Source organism: Salvelinus namaycush, chromosome 9, assembly GCF_016432855.1.
Source record: "Salvelinus namaycush isolate Seneca chromosome 9, SaNama_1.0, whole genome shotgun sequence".
Classification (NCBI taxonomy): Eukaryota; Metazoa; Chordata; class Actinopteri; order Salmoniformes; family Salmonidae; genus Salvelinus; species Salvelinus namaycush.
The window spans coordinates 47,186,815-47,204,425 of NC_052315.1; positions in this window are offsets into that span (position 1 = coordinate 47,186,815).

Genomic DNA, 17,611 nt, shown 5'->3' on the forward strand with positions numbered 1-17,611 from the left:
TGAACCATGTAGGGAATAGGGTGCCATTTGGGACGTAATCTTATTTTTCTATTACGATCATGGCTACAAAGTATGATTGGTCACTTCAGAGAAGCACAAAAGGATTTGATTGGTTGAAAGTTGTTCAACTGTCTGGCACAGGTCTCTCTCCTTACTATGGCATTTCATTTTAGCATGTACACTGAACATAAATATGAACGCAACATGTAAAGTGTTGGTCTCATTTTTTTAATGAGCTGAAATTAAAGATCCCAGAAATATTCCATACGCACAAAAATAATATTTCTCAAATTTTGTGCACAAATTTGTTTACATCCCTGTTAGTGAGCATTTCTCCTTTGCCATGATAATCCATCCACCTGACAGGTGTAGCATATCAAGAATCTGGTTAAACAGTATGATCATTAGGGCTCCCGAGTGGCGCAGTGGTCTTAGCCACTGCATCTCAGTGCAAGAGGAGTCACTACAGTCCCTGGTTCGAATCCAGGCTGTATCACATCCAGCCGTGATTGGGAGTCCCATTGAGCGGCGCACAATTGGCCCAGCGTTGTCCGGGTTTGGTCGGGGTAGGCTGTCATTGTAAATGACAATTTGTTCTTAACTGACTTGCCTAGTTAAATAATAGTTATAACATTATAATAAATGACACAATAAAAGGTCACTCTAAAATGCGGATTTTTATGACACAACACAATGCCACAGGTGTCTCAAGTTTTGAGGGAGCGTGCAATTGGCGTGCTGACTGCAGGAATGTGCACCAGAGCTGTTGTCAGAGAATATAATGTTAATTTCTCTACCATAATGTTGTTTTAGAGAATTGAACAGTACGTCCAACCGGCCTCACAACCGGAGACCACGTGAATGGCGTCGTGTGGGTGAGCGGTTTGCTAATGTCAATGAGTGCCCTATGGGGGCGGTCGAGTTATGGCATGGGCAGGCATAAGCTACAGAGAACGAACACAATTGCATTTTATCGATGTCAATTTGAATGCACAAAAATACCGTGACGAGATCCTGATGCCCATTGGGAGGCCTGTATCTGTGACCAACAGATGCATATCTGTATTCCCAGTCATGTCAAATCCATAGATTAGGGCCCAATTTATTTATTTCAATTGACTGATTTCCTCATATGAACTGTAACTCAGTAATATCAATGAAATTGTTGCATGTTCAGTATAGCTAGCTACTCTCGCGTTTCCCTTTGTTGATATATATTTTCAGAAGTGTATTACATTTATGAACGCTCCTTGCATTCATGATTGGATTCCACTGGGCACCAACTCGTTGAATCAACATTGTTTCAACGCAATTTGTTAACGTATTGTGACATGAAATCTACGTGGAAACTACGTTGGATTTGAAAGAAATAATCAACTGCGGTTTTGAGAATGAAATTGGAACCACAGGATTATGTCATCGTGGTAACTAAATTTCAACACAGACCTTGAATAAAATATGTTGAATTTCTACCATTCAAACAACGTCAGTTCTTCAATGTTATATCCACTATCAGACAAAAAACAAATCGGCTGGGCAGCACCTCTTACTGGAGAATGTATCTATCTACAGCTACCCTTTGGTCTCCCATCCAACTGTTTTCTCATTTAGTTCTATGGCTACTTAAGCAGCCCATATGATAGTGCAGCACTTGTAGACTAGCACAGGAAAGCAGCGTCACAGACGAAAGGAGAAACTAGTGATCAAACCTGAGTTAGTAAGTAGCCTATCGTTGGTAGAGCGCATGCGGCTCGCGTTGCTCCCTCCGACTGTCAAACAAACGGTGCGATTTTGAGATTTTTTTCTGGAAAGTAATGCAAAGTAATATAACGGGTACAATAAACTGGGTGGTTGAGCCCTGAATGCTGATCGTCTGAAATCCGTGGTATACCACGGATATTAAAAAAAAAGACGGTGGTAACCAGTTTATAATAGCAATAAGGCACCTCAGGGGTTTATGGTATATGGCCAATATACAACGGCTAATGGTCGTATGCAAGAACAGCCCTTAGCCATGGTATATTGGCGGTACACCACACCTCCTCGGGCCTTATTGCTTAAATAAAACGCATTACTTTCCAGACAAAGTAATATTGTAAAGTAACATGTTACTTCTGTTAAATGTAACAAGTAATACGTAATATTTTACTTTTACAAGTAACTTATCCCAACACTGATCCCAAATGACTTGCATAATAATAAAGTCACTGATCTTAATGCAATTGACAAAAATACCCCTTATTTTAGCATAGGTATAAGTACTGTAATTACGTGCATGTATTTAAAAAATAATAATACATGTGACTTATAAAATTCTTTCTCAAAAGTCTTTAGGTAATATTGGTATATTAGGACTTGAATATGTGTGGTTATAAGGTATTTCAGATGTATTTTTTTGTTGAATGGGATCCTATGGGCAAATGGCATAACATGATTTTCCTATAAAGTATCTTAATATGTGGGATATGTCTTGGGATATCAAAAAACAGTGTAGGTAACTGCTAAAATAGTTACACGTCAAAATGGGGGATAGCCTCCTTTAAAGGAGAACTACACTTCTGGATTTGGCCCATGACTGGAGGCAAACAAGAATTGTCTTGGGGGTGTGGTTTGATGTGGGTGTTTCTTGGGTGTGTCTGTGCCATTCAATCACAACAAACAAGTGCAGTAGTGAGTATGGCGAGGTAAACTAAGCTATCTTTGCTATGGAGAGAACAAAGTTTTAAGTTGAGGACTTCTCCCTTCCTGACTAACCATCTCAAGATGGTCAGCTAATTCAGTTCTCAGTTCTTTGTGTAGGCTAAAGCTTGCTGACCTTGTGTTTGGCCAAGCTGACGGCAGCTAGCTAGCATAGCTTGATAATAGCTGCAGCTGACTATCCTATCTAGCTGATATTTCTCTGTCAAATCAGTTATGGCAAGATAGCAAGATTCCAGTGTCTGGAATGTTTTTCAAAAGAAACTTGTTCTACAACACCTTGCTACGAAAGTAGCTTGCAACTTAGTTTCAACGTTTCATTACGTCATGTAAATACATGTTACTGTGGAAATTATATCAACTACTGCAAGTTGAATGTCGTGGTATTCAGTCAGCTCAGCTGTCCTACAACAAAATATTCTATAACTGGCTAGTTTTGTCTCATCTCTCCTTGTGTCCGCTGTTAGATCTTTCCTGGGGGGAAAAAATCCCAAAACGAATTTTCTTACAGGTGTAGGCTACATGTGGACATTGCACAAACATCGCCCAGCTTGAGTGTAGATATATCAACAAAAGAATCGATGGATGTGTTTGTGTTACAAATTTTCTGCTGTTAATGTCAGTATGCCTACATTGTACTTAACAAATCAAAATCAGAACAGTGCAAACTGGCCCTAACCAGAATAGAAAGAGGAGTGGGAGGCCCCGGTGCACAACTGAGCAAGAGGCCAAGTACATTAGAGTGTCTAGTTTGAGAAACAGACGCCTCACAAGTCCTCAACTGGCAGCTTCATTAAATAGTACCTGCAAAACACCAGTCTCAACGTCAACAGTGAAGAGGCGACTCCGGGATTCTGGCCTTCTACGCATAGTTTCTCAGTCCAGTCTCTGTGTTCTTTTGCCCATCTTAATCTTTTATTTTTATTGGCCAGTTTGAGATATGGCTTTTTCTTTGCAAGTCTGCCTAGAAGGCCAGCATCCCAGAGTCGTCTCTTCACTGCTGACATAATTGCAAAAGGGTTTTCTAATGATCAAGTAGCCTTTTAAAATGGTACACTTGGATTAGCCAACACAACATGCCATTGGAACACAGGAGTGATGGTTTCTGACAATGGGCCTCTGTACGCCTATATAGATATTCCATAAAAAAATCTGCCATTTCCAGCTACAATAGTCATTTACAAAATTAACAATGTCTACACTGTATTTCTTATCAATTTTATGTTATTTTAATGGACATGCAAATGTATTTGGCGAATAAAGGTGATTCTGATATTACTAAACACGTGTGATGTCCTGTCTTCTTAGTAATCACTTTTTTCCCTTCTGAGGTGTTTTCCAGTGCCAGTAGATCAGCTCCAGGCCCCTCGTCACAGATACTGATACTGCTCCTGACTTACAGATCCAATCCATCTCCTATGAGAGAGAGACTCACCATCAGTGTTGGGGAAGCTACTCCGAAAATATATTTTACCAGGCTACCAATTACTTCACAACGCAAGAAGTTAAGCTACAATAAACTACCGCAACGAAAAAGATAGATTAGTTAAAAGTTACTTCGAAAAAGTAGTTCACTACATCTAAATCATTTAGTGAAAAATATGTGACCAACTGGCTTGATTCGGTCTTATATATAATTTTTTAATTTTTTATTTATTTTTTACATTGGATAAAAGTATAGACAGAGCTAGAAAATGGTATATCATGCACTACAGTTGAGGAACAATGGGAAAGTAATTCTGATTTGAAACTTGTAACCCCACTTTTGAGAAAATGGCCCTTGTTTTGGTACACCTACTGGAGAGCTCTTCTTTGTCTACACCCATTCAGCAATGTTCACACCATCTTAAGCCTTAGCCCCATCCATCTCCTTAAGGATTTACATGTGAGGCCATGTGCTATTCAGAGTGAGTATGGTAGTGTACTAAACAACCAAAGATTTCAAGACTAAAGACTGGTTTATACTACTTCTATTGACATGTCTATAGACACTTGTCGCAGTGACATCATGAACATTCTATTGTCGTCCGACATCAAGCTTGCCGTTGACGTTATGAAAAAGTGTAAACACAAAATGACAGGATGCATGACATCAGCAGCCTGGTTGTCCAAAATAGCATAACTTGTGTATTTTAACACCAATAAACCCAACCGTATAAAAAGGAATTTAGTATATGTCAATCTAGCAAACCAGGCAACTAAAAGCAACTTTCTCACCAATGTTTTGATTAGTTTATAGCTTGTTAGCTAGCTAACGAACGTTAAGTTAGCTGGCTAGCCAGTTCAAATAATGACCATATCATATAGCTGACAATGTCTTAACTTTAGCTAATTTGTATTCATTATTACAGGAAAATGAACTCACAACAAGATCATTTTTTACAAGTTAATGGTGAGCTAACTACAGAAAATAGTAAGTGTGATTAAATAAAAGCAGGGCTTTCTACCGGAGAATTTTAGAACTTGGACACTGTCTCGTTGGCCTAACGTTGTATCCTAATTTGACTTTGGTGCAGGTCATGTTGTTCTTCACATTACCGTCTCTGGTAAACACACACTATATCAAATAAAAGCTATGTTAATTTGTCACATGCACAGGATACAGAAGGTGTAAACGGTACAGGGAAGTGGTTACTTGCATAGTGGAGTCTTTTGTTTAGACATGAAGCTAGCTAGCTAAACAATGAACCATAATCCCAACTCATAATGTTAGTAGCCTGCATGAACCTGCTGGTAGCTAAGGCTAACCAACTAGCTGGGTTCAATGTTAGCTAGCTAGCTAACATTAGGCTATAACTAGCAATGCAAATGGTTCTGAGATACAAATACTATTACTACACAGATCATACACGTAACATTAGCTAGCGAGCCAGCCAGCTAATGTTAGCTAACTAGCTAACAGTACACTTTAACTTGCAATGAAAAGGACTTCTGACAAAATTTGAAATGTATAATATCTGAAAAGGTAGCTAGCTAGACTCTTTTACCCGTATACATGGATGAACGCTCCTCTCTCTCTGTCATGGATGCCATGGTTGCCCTTAGTTTGAAGATGTAATCTGTAGACAGGTGTTTTATACAACAGGCTTTTTCGGTTTGTTCTCTTTTCGACTCCCTCTACATTATTTGCAATCAAGCACCCAAATTTTCTCCATCTCTTTAGCTATCATACTCTGCTTCCACCGGGCATTCCACTGATTTCAAAACTCGGTCCTCCAGAAAGTGGAGAGCATTAACAACAGTTATGCAGTTCTTCGTGGTACGTTTCAAAATAGCCGTGTTAGAAAGGATTACCTACACATACTGAGCAGCTCATGTTATAGAGAGACGCGTGCTACGTGGCAGACCAATCCGAACTCATCTCTCGGCATGTCCAGCCCAGCCGTTATCTCAGCCATTCATGGCTAGTGGGAAGGTTCCTGTCCACACCACTCTATGACAAAATAGTAATTAACTACTGAAAACACTACCTAGATTTGAATTTAGTTGAACTACCACCAAGCTACTCCTTCACTACTCCCCAACACTTGTCACCATACAGTCATGTAAGCCAACAGTAAATACACGGTTGAACATAGCCAATCCGAGATTATGATTCACAGCCAATGTGTCAGCATTGACAGAAGATTTTGACCCTACCGTTATGCTTGTTTACACTGAGCTGCATTGGGGTTGGAAAGTAATCATGGCATAGGGGAGGTAGGGTGCTGCAGCACCTCTGATAAAAAAAATAAAAAAAATGTAAATACTATCACAAAATTATATTGCTCCTGTGTGAACGTTCCATTAGCAGGAAAACACCATTCTCAAAAGTGACCACAAATGCAATTATGCATGTAATGCTTTTATTATAAAGGTGCATTTTTTTGGTGAAAATGATCTGCCCGAAACATAAAACTCACACGCTGTGTATGTATGCCAATTAGGCTCTACACCCGTGTAAAGCAGAATAATGCGGTTCATTTTAAGAAGTTATTTGGCCACTTTAGTTGTGATTCAAACCTTATCATAACATATAGGCCTATGGGCTAGGCTACATGAGGTGTGCAACTATGATTTGAAAAAGTTTTAAAAAATGCATGCGTGTTTCTTGCCATTGAGCATCATTCACAAGTGATAATATATCATTCACAAGTGATAGGCTAATAATGTCACCCATCACACTATTCTTGATTTAATCTTGTCTTTACATATACTAAATAATATACGTGTGAAATTTGTTTTTATTTCGAAGGGAACATTATCATGCACCGTCTCGAATCAGGGGCAGTGTAAAAAAATACGTCATCTATGTAATTAAATAGCGAACGGAGGACACTTTTCCCGTGGTTCATTTTCATGCCAGCTAGGTAGGTTATACTCCTGTTGTAAAGAGAAGCAATGTGGTTAATATTAGGAACATTGATAAATAAATAAATATAGTAGGTCTAGCCTATAGAAAGCAGATGGGATCCTCCTCTTTTTAACATCTTAATGATCCGCCCCTTTTTTTAAATTTTAGCCTAAAATTACATACCCAAATCTAACTGCCTGTAGCTCAGGCCCTGAATAAAGGATATGCATATTCTTGGTAACATTTGAAAAGGAAACACTTTGAAGTTTGTGGAAATGTGAAAGGAATGTAGGAGAATATAACACAATAGATCTGGTATAAGATAATACAAAGAGAAAAACAACCGTCTTTTGTATTTTTTTTGTATCATCATCTTTGGAATGCAAGAGAAAGGCCATAATGTATTAATCCAGCCCAGGTGCAGTTTAGATATTGGACACTAGATGGCAACGGTGTATGTGCAAAGTTTTAGACTGATCCAATGAACCATTGTATTTCTGTTCAATGTTGTATCAAAACTGCCCAAATGGGCCTAATTTGTTTATTAATAACTGTTCATGTTCAAAATTGGGCACTCTCCTCAAGCAATAGCATGGTATTATTTCCCTGTAATATCTACTGTAAATTAGACAGTGCAGTTAAATTAACAAGAATTTATAATATCAGATATGTCTATGTCCTGGGAAATTGTCTTGTTTCTTACAACCTCATGCTACTCGCATTAGCCTAGCTCAATTGTCCCGTGGACAGGACACCAATCCCGAAGAAGTTCAGAGTCCATCACTCTGTTTTCTCACACAATTGCATAGCCTATAGAAATGTTGAGCAATATGAGCTCATGGGCTCTCATGAAGTGTTTGATTGCATTGATGTCAGAGTGATTAGAGGGACAATAGAGTGCTGAGTACCAGGCAGTTAGCAAGGTTGGTAGGCTAATAATGACCATCAGCAGTATCAGAGCTTACAGAAGCCTAATTACCGTGACAAAACGGTCACGTGGAATTTGACTGCAGTCATGACTCGTGACCTGCAGTTTAGAGGTAATATGGTCACCGTAACAGCCCCAATTACAACCTATGTGTTGTGATTATTGCATTGTTTGCTCTATAACCTGTTAGTTCATATCCCTTGACACTGTGATATATACAGTGCCTTCGGAAAGTATTCAGACCCGTTGACTTTTTCCACATTACACGTTACAGCCTTATTCTAAAATTGTTTAAATACATACAATTCCTCAGCAATCTACACACAACACCCCATAATGACAAAGCTAAAACAGGTTTTTAGAAATGTTTGCAGGAATACCTAATTTACATAAGTATTCAGACCCTTTGCTATGAGACTCGAAATTGAGCTCAGTGCATCCTGTTTCCATTGATCATTCTTGAGATGTTTCTACAACTTGATTGGATTAAACCTGTGGTAAATTCAATTGATTGGAAATTATTTGGAAAGGCACACACCTGTCTATATATCATCCCACAGTTGACAGTGCATGACAGAGCAAAAATAAAGCCACGAGGTCGAAGGAATTGTCTGTAGAGCTCCGAGACAGGATTGTATTGAGGCACAGATCTGGGGAAGGGTACCAACACATTTCTGCAGCATTGAAGGTACCCAAGAACACAGTGGCCTCCATCATTCTTAAATGGAATAAGTTTGGACCCACCAACACTCTTCCTAGAGCTGTCTGCCCGGCCAATCTGAGCAATCGGGGGTGAAGGGCCTTGGTCAGGGAGGTGACCAGGAACCCGATGGTCACTCTGACAGAGCTCTAGAGTTCCTCTGGAGATAAAAGAACATTCCAGAAGGACAACCATCTCTGCAGCACTCCACCAATCAGACCTTTATGGTAGAGTGGCCAGACAGAAACCACTCCTCAGTAAAAGGCACATGACAGCCCGCTTGGAGTTTGCCAAAAGGCACCTAAAGACTCTCAGACCATGAGAAACAAGATTCTTTGGTCTGACACCAAGTGTCACGTCTGGAGGAAACCTGGCACCATCCCTACAGGGACTGGGAGACTAGTCAGTATCGAAGCAAAGATGAACGGCGCAAAGTAAGAGAGATCTTTGATGAAAACCTGCTCCAGAGCACTCAGGAAGTCAGACTGGTCGTTGTCTTCCAACAGGACCCTAAGCACACAGCCAAGACAACGCAGGAGCAGCTTTGGGACAAGTCTCTGAATATCCTTGAGTGGCCCAGCCAGAGCCCGGACTTGAACTCGATTGAACATTTCTGGCGAGACCTGAAAATAGCTGTGCAGCAACGCTCCCTATCCAACCTGACAAAGCTTGAGAGGATCTGCAGAGAAGATTGGGAGAAACTCCCCAAATACAAGTATGCCAAGCTTGTGGCGTCATATCCAAGAAGACTCGATGCTGTAAATGCTGCCAAAGGTGCTTCAACAAAGTACTGAGTAAAGGTTCTGAATACTTATGTAAATGTGACATTTCTGTTATTAGAAAATATATGTTTTTGCTTATGGGGTTAAATTTGATCAATTTTAGAATAAGTCTGTAACCTTACAAAATGTGGAAAAAGTCATGTGGTCTGAATTCTTTCCGAAGGCAATGAACACCACACCTTTGTTTCATCACAAAACCGAGAGCAACATCTGTCATTTGAAATCCGCAAAACATATTACATGTATCAAACAGTAACACGACCTACAGCATGGTCAAGCAAGTTAATATTCCCAACATTTTTGGACTACTAAACAACTATTGATTTAGAACCACGGAGAGTTACCGCAAGTCGCAAAGAAAACAGGAGATCCGTCCACTATTCCAGCACCATTTTCAACTTCATCTAATCACCTATGCTTAGTCTAATACAGTGACAACTAAAAGATAGCAAAAATTTAATGCAATCAATGTAAGCTGAATGATGTATCTGTCCATGGGACTGGTTTCTCTCCCTGTGTGTGTGTGTGTGTGTGTGTGTGCGTGTGTGTGTGCAAGTAGAAAAACATGTTGACTTGCCCTTCTTGTAGAGAAATGCTATTGCCATCCTCCTGTTTCATTTTGTCTAAACGGTCTATGATACAGTACAATGCCAGGCCAGATCGTTAACATTAGCCCACTACATGTTGAACTTCCACTCAGGCCAGGGGCCACAATGTATGAATTTATGGTTGGATCAGAATCGCCGTTATAATCATTGGCCAGTGCGGAGAATTAAGTAAAAACACAAGTCCAAATCCTTATCTCCATCCATGGCTAATGTAGAAAAGGGACAACTTCAGCTAGCTAGCTAGCCACCGGAAGACAACAACACATCAAGATGCAGCAATTCATGTTTATGTAAATTACGTTTGGCTTGTGATTGGGGTCAAATCCAAACTGGCTTCCCTTGACACTTTTATTTGGTGTGCCAGAACCATTCACAATTGAGCTCACTCAGATTAGCTAAAAACTGACTGGCAATTTTTTCCATTTTATTTTTTATCAAGGGAGGCCAAATGCTAGCTGGCTTCCCTTGTATTCAATGCTACGGGCAGCAACAATATAATCACATTTTTGACCAGACAGCATCAGATACATGTGCTTCACATACAGAAACAGAGGGGTGCTGTTTGGCTCGCTAAAATGCTTTCTCCGGTGAGATACATTCAGCCTTTTGCAAATTGAAGGAAAATTATGAATCACAGATCACATTCTTGGGATTTTTGGGGGGGAAGCCATCCATCAATACACGCCACTGTCAGTCAGGTGGCTAACTGCCGGCAGAGACTTCTATTGCAGTAACATTGAAGGGCTCTGGTTTGTATAGTCTACTTAGCCAGCTTGAAGGATGAAGTATGAAGCTAACGTTAAACGAAGCCTAACTCAGCAGGAGCAAAATAGTAACCAAAATGTTTTTTTTTGTTGTTGTTTTTACAACTAATTGACCGGACATCGGTTCAATTATTTAAATTCCATTTAAAAACAAAAAAAAAGTGAGCTCGATGCGCAGTTTCTGTATAGATAAATCAGATCAAGCCTGAACTGTGCAATGTAGTAGGGAGTTGTAGTTTCCAACAAATTACCATAATCCATTGCGCGCCTGGTTAATATTGTTCGGTCTTTGAAGAGTAAACAGGGCAACTGACATGCTGACTCCCATCTCCTCATTAGTTTTTAGGAGCATATACCCACGTGGGTGATTGAAAGATGATCGAGGTCCCACACTCCAGTCCAGTTGGCTGCAGTAATGCACCTTAAAGTTGGTTGCAAACGCCATATAAAATCCACAGAAGAAGAGACTGAACTAGGAGATATTACTTGAAACTAACTAGGTTTCCCCTTTTATCTGTGGATTAATTGTCGGAGTAGAGAACACACAATTTTGGGTCAATATTCTACAAAGATTAGGATTAAATGTCAGGAATTGTGAAAAACTGAGTATAAATGTATTTGGTTAAGGTGTATGTAAACTTCCGACTTCAACTGTATATTATTATTTGTTTACTTTTTTTTTGCTCAGAAAACTTGGGGGGCCAAATAAAACCACCCGTGGGCCGCCAATTTTGGAACACTGGCCCACATTCTAGCTAAACCATCCACACAAGTAACTAGCCAGCCAGCCAGCCATAGTGTATATCATGAGTTAGAATATTATGAATATTAAGCTATATTATGAATTTATTCTTTTGAGCAGCTGCCCCCTGAAAGGTCTGTGCACTGCCCTGTATGGTAGCCTAACACCATGACTATCACAATAACACCTACCCCAACAATGCGCTGTTAAGGAGTGTAGGCGAGCCTACTGTTGCTCCTTAACGTCCATTGACCTTATATGTTATGTTTAGAGGGAGACTCAATTGCGATACGATTATAGAAATATAAAGCCCTTTAATTTCATATCACATCAGAATAATTTCACAAATGCTAAATACACACTTACTGTGCACTGTTTTAACCGTGATTAACACAGTTGCAACCAACAGTATTTTTCAGTTACAACAGTTTTCTAGCGTCTTTCCCGTCCGTTACACACAGCTAGCTAGACCATGACAAAACTGCTGTTGGCTATGGCACAGTGTCCGGTCAACCTTCGAGAAGGCAGAAGTTTCCATAAGTTTTTGTAAAACGGTCCCACACATTTCAAGTCAATGTATGATTGGTTGATTCCGCTGTCACTCCAAAATTCTGCCCTAATGCAGTTGACCGGCAGATGCCTTCTATCTAGCTTTTGAGGGCCTAGCCAATGGCGGACTTAGCTAGCTAGATTAACCCAGAAGACCACCAAAGAAAAATCCTGATTGGATATTTTTTCCTCTTCAGCGTTACCCCTTTCCTTTCCAATACATACTGAAGAGATTAAATCAAAATATAATGGAAAATAATTAGAATACCATTGAAATATTAGTGAAGAGATTAAATAGAAATTAAACCTAAATATATTTTTGAAAACTACAACTATTATAGTAAGCTTTCTCTGATGGCGTTGAAGGCCCTCACGGTTCCCCACTGCTGGGTTGGGCTCCTCTGTGACTGTAACTGCTCTGTGATTACGAAATTTCAATGGAAACCATGCTCCTGGGATGCCTATGTAGCTATGTGTTTTGCTTTCATTTACAGAATAAAACACGCTTTGTTTTCATCTGTTCTCATGATCATAAATGGCACTGCTAATTATGGACTGTTTGTGTGTGTGTGTGTGTGTGTGTGTGTGTGTGTGTGTGTGTGTGTGTGTGTGTGTGTGTGTGTGTGTGTGTGCGCGAGCGCGTGAGAGAGAGAGAGAGAGAGAGAGAGATCCAGTTGAACAAGCTGTGTATTTCAGTTAGGTCTTTGACTGAACACACCCGCTGCTGAAAGACTCCTTAGTCTAGAGTCTAACTTCTCCTGATTTGTTATTTGGAAAATGACATTTCAAAGCTGGACTTGGACATCTTGGATAATCTTGGATAACTTGGATAATCATGTAAACTCATTAAGCATTAACATGATGTGTTATAGCTTTCCACTGAGAACTAAAATGCTGTGTTTGAAATAGAGAAGCATGTTTCATGTTTCCCCCTCCACAAAATATCTTAAAAGTCTCAATTTGGTTTCAATTAATTGGTTGCCTTATAGCATTAAGGTCATTATGTGGTTTAATAAGGTATGCCAAAACCATTTGCGTAAACGATAAGTGGGAAATGAAACGACCAGTGGCTAGAGACACTGAGCACTGCTAATGAACACTGACTGACTCGAAATAGTGTTAAGGTTCCCATAGAGCATTAATGTACATCCATCAGAGGGTAACATTATCATCACTTACGAATTACATATGCTGTGAAGTCTTCACTTAAAATTGCATGACATAACACCATTATAACCATGACATAATGTCTGACATACAGTATGTCATGGCATTTTATAACAAAACTCTGACAACAAACTGACAACCCTGTTATGGTACATAAGGTACATTTATAAATCAAATCAAATGTTATTTGTCACATGTGGGCTTACTTACACACATGGGCTTACTTACAAGCCCTTAACCAACAATGCAGTTCAAGAAATAGAGTTGAGAAAATATTTACTAAATAAATATTTACTAAAAATAAAAAGTAACACAATAAAATAACAATAGCGAGGCTATATACAGGGGGTACCGGTACCGAGTCAATGTGCGGTTGTACAGGTTAGTCGAGGTCATTTAGATAATAAAGATAATAAACAGCGAGTAGTAGCAGTGTAAACAGTCCGGGTGGCCATTTGTTTCATTGTTCAGGAATCTTATGGCTTGGGGGTAGAAGCTGTTAAGAAGCCTTTTGGACCTAGACTTGGCGCTCCGGTAACGCTTGCCGTGCGGTAGCAGAGAGAACAGTCTATGACTTGGGTGACTGGAGTCTTTGACAATTTTTGGGCCTTCCTCTGACATCGCCTGGAATATAGGTCCTGGATGGCAGGAAGCTTGGCCACAGTGAGGTACTGGACTGTACGCACTATCTTCTGTAGTGCCATATACGGTAGGATGCATAACAGTTGCCATACCAGGCGGTGATCCAACCAGTCAGAATACTCTCGATGGTGCAGCTATAGAACTCTTTGAGGGTCTTTGGACACATGCCAAATCTTTTCAGTCTCCTGAGGGGAAAAGGTGTTGTCGTGCCCAAGACTGTCTTGGTGTGTTTGGACCATGATAGGTTGTTGGTGATGATGTGAATGGGGAATGTGTTCGGCCCTCCTTTTCCTGTAGTCCACGATCAGCTCCTTTGTCTTGCTCACATTGAGGGGAGAGGTTGTTGTCCTGGCACCATACTGCCAGGTCTCCCTATAGGCTGTCTCATCATTGCTGGTGATCAGGCCTACCACTGTTGTGTCATCAGCAAACGTAATGATGGTGTTGGAGTCATGCTTGGCCACACAGTCATGGGTGAACAGGGAGTACAGGAGGGGACTAAGTACGCACCCCTGAGGGGCCCCCGTGTTGAGGATCAGATTGGCAAATGTGTTGTTGCCCGTCAGGAAGTCCAGGATCCAGTTGAAGAGGGAGGTGTTTAGCACTATGGTGTTGAACGCTGAGCTGTAGTCAATGAACAACATTCTCACATAGGTGTTTGTTTTGTCCAGGTGGGAAAGGGCAGTGTGGAATGCGATTGAGATTGCGTCATCTGTGGATTTGTTGGGGCGGTATGCGAATTGGAGTGGGTCTAGGGTTTCTGGGATGATGGTGTTGATGTGAGCCATGACCAGCCTTTCAAAGCACTTCATGGCTACCGACATAGGTGCTACGGGGCGGTAGTCATTTAGGCAGGTTACCTTCGCTTTCTTTCGCACAGGGACTATGGTGCTCTCCTTGAAACATGTCGGTATTACAGAATGTGAATGTTGACCTGTTTAAAGGTCTTGCTCACATCAGCTATGGAGAGCGTGATCACACAGTCGTCCGGAACAGTTGGTGCTCTCATGCATGCTTCAGTGTTGCTTGCCTCAAAGCGAGCATAAAGGGCATTTTGCTCGTCTGGTAGGCTCGCGTCACTGGGTAGCTCATGGCTGGGTTTCCTTTTGTAGTCCCTAGTAGTTTTCAAGCCCTGCCACATCCGACAAGTGTCAGAGCCGGTGTGGTAAGATTCAATCTTAGTCCTGTATTGACGCTTTTCCTGTTTGATGGTTCGTCTGAGGGCATAGCGGGATTTCTTAGAAGCGTCTGGATTAGTGTCCCGCTCCTTGAAAGGGGCAGCTCTAGCCTTTAGCTCGGTGCGGATGTTGCCTGTAATCCATGGCTTCTGGTTGGGATATGTATGTACGGTTACTGTGGGGACAACATCTTCGATGCACTTATTGATGAAGCTGGTGACTGAGGTGATATATTCCTGAATGCCATTGGATGAATCCCGGAACATATTCCAGTCTGTGCTAGCAAAACATTCCTGTAGGGTAGCATCCACGTCTTCTGACCACTTCCGAGTCACTAGTACTTCCTGTTTTAGTTTTTGCTTGTAAGCAGGAATCAGGAGGTTAGAATTATGGTTAGATTTGCCAAGTGGAGGGCGAGGGAGAGCTTTGTATGTGTCTGTGTGTGTGGAGTAAAGGTGGTCTAGAGTTTTTTTCCCTTTAGTTGCACATTTGACATGCTGGTAGAAATTAGGCCAAACGGATTCAAGTTTGTCTGCATTAAAGTCCCCGGCCACTAGGAACACCACTTCTGGATGAGTATTTTTTTGTTTGCTTATGGCCTTATACAGCCCGTTGAGTACGGTCTTAGATTAAAACTTTCTTGGTAGATAGTGTGGTCTACAGTTTATCATGAGGCACTCTACCTCAGGTGAGCAATACCTTGAGACTTCCTTAATATTAGACATCGCGCACCAGCTGTTATTGACAAATAGACACACACCCCCACCCCTCGTCTTACCAGACGTAGCTGTTTTGTCCTGCTGATGCACGGAAAACCCAGCCAAATGTATATTATTAGTGTCGTCTTTCAGCCACAACTCGGTGAAACATAAGATATTACAGTTTTAAATGTCCCGTTGGTAGGATAGTCTCGAACGGAGATCATCCAGTTTATTTTCCAGTGATTGTACGTCAGCCAATAGAACGGATGGTAGAGGCGGGTTACCCACTTGCCTACGATTTCTAACAAAGCACCCTGATCTCCGCTCCTTGTATTTCCATATTTTCTTCACGCGAATGACAGGGATTTGGGCCTGGTCTCAGAGAAGCAGTATTTCCTTCGCGTCGGACTCATTAACGAAAAAAATCTTTGTCCAGTTCGATGTGAGAAATCACTGTTCTGAGATCCAGAAGCTCTTTTCGGTCATAAGAGACGGCAGCAGCAACATTATGTACAAAATTTGTTACAAACAATGCGGAAAAAAAACACAAAATAGCAGTTAGTTAGGAGCCTGTAAAACGGCAGCCATTCCGTCCGGCGCCATTGATCATAGTTTTATAGTGTAATGTCACTCGGGGTGGAACAGAAGCCAGGTCATACTGTCTGGTAAGAAGATGGATTTTGACTAATATGACAATCAAGGTTCAGAGACAACCAAGGACCTTCTTAACATATCCCTATGCAGGCTAAATGTACAATCTTGATGGACAATAAGAAAATCACCCAACACATTAAATATGTACTTCATCTGCTATTCAGGTGAATAAAAACATAGGCCTATAGGATAATGTCAATTTCCACTGCATTCTATTATCTGATAGGGCAGAGTTTTATCAGCGGAATAGATCAGATACCCATTCAGGTAGACACAGCTGATAAGAAAGCCCAAGATTAATGATGAGCAGATATCTATGGCCCGATTGATTAGATGCTAGAAAACTAGACCGAAACCATCAGCCAGTTCATGCAAAACGTCTTCTTGCAGTTATTGATTCATTGTAACTAAATGGCTTAGGGTCACATCCTGACCCTTGTTCATAATCACATTCATGCGATAGACTACAACTAGTATGGACCCTACAGGATTTTTGACATGATTCTGTAAGTTCTATAAGTGTTTCATCTTAAAGAATTTGTTTCATGAATTCAAGACACCATAAGGAAATCGGTTATGTAAAGTGAGAGTGCTCGAAAACTCTGTCGGGGGCCTTAAAATCTTGTATGACCGAGTAAATTCTGATTGACCCTTGACAACATAAGACACCGTATATACAGGAGATCCAATTGGCCCTCCCACAGCCAACAAGCAATTAAATCGGTCCTCCACAGCCACTAAATCCTATTGGCACAACATAATGCTCTAGTGCATATATAGGAGATCTGAGTGGTCTTCCACGTTCTCTGCTATCTGATTGTCACTGTGATGTTATCTGTGACAGACAGTGAATAACGAGGGAATCTGTGGGTGGGAGACAGCAGACAGGTGAATGGAGGCGTGAAGACTGTTTCTCTCATTTTCTCTCTCTAGCTAGACTGGGCCTCCTAGATTAAGGCCATCTCTCAGTGTCAAGTCTTCTATCAGACTGATTCAATTAAGATTGAAGAGAGGAGAGAGTGCCACAGAGGAGAAGGCCATAGGTCCACTAGATCATGGGGAGTGATTAGTGGCTGTCTTTGAGTTGTCAGAACTTTGTCAACCCTACCCATTTCAGTTGTTGCTATTTGGTCAAAACTTCGGCAGACTTATCTCAATTGTTGCCC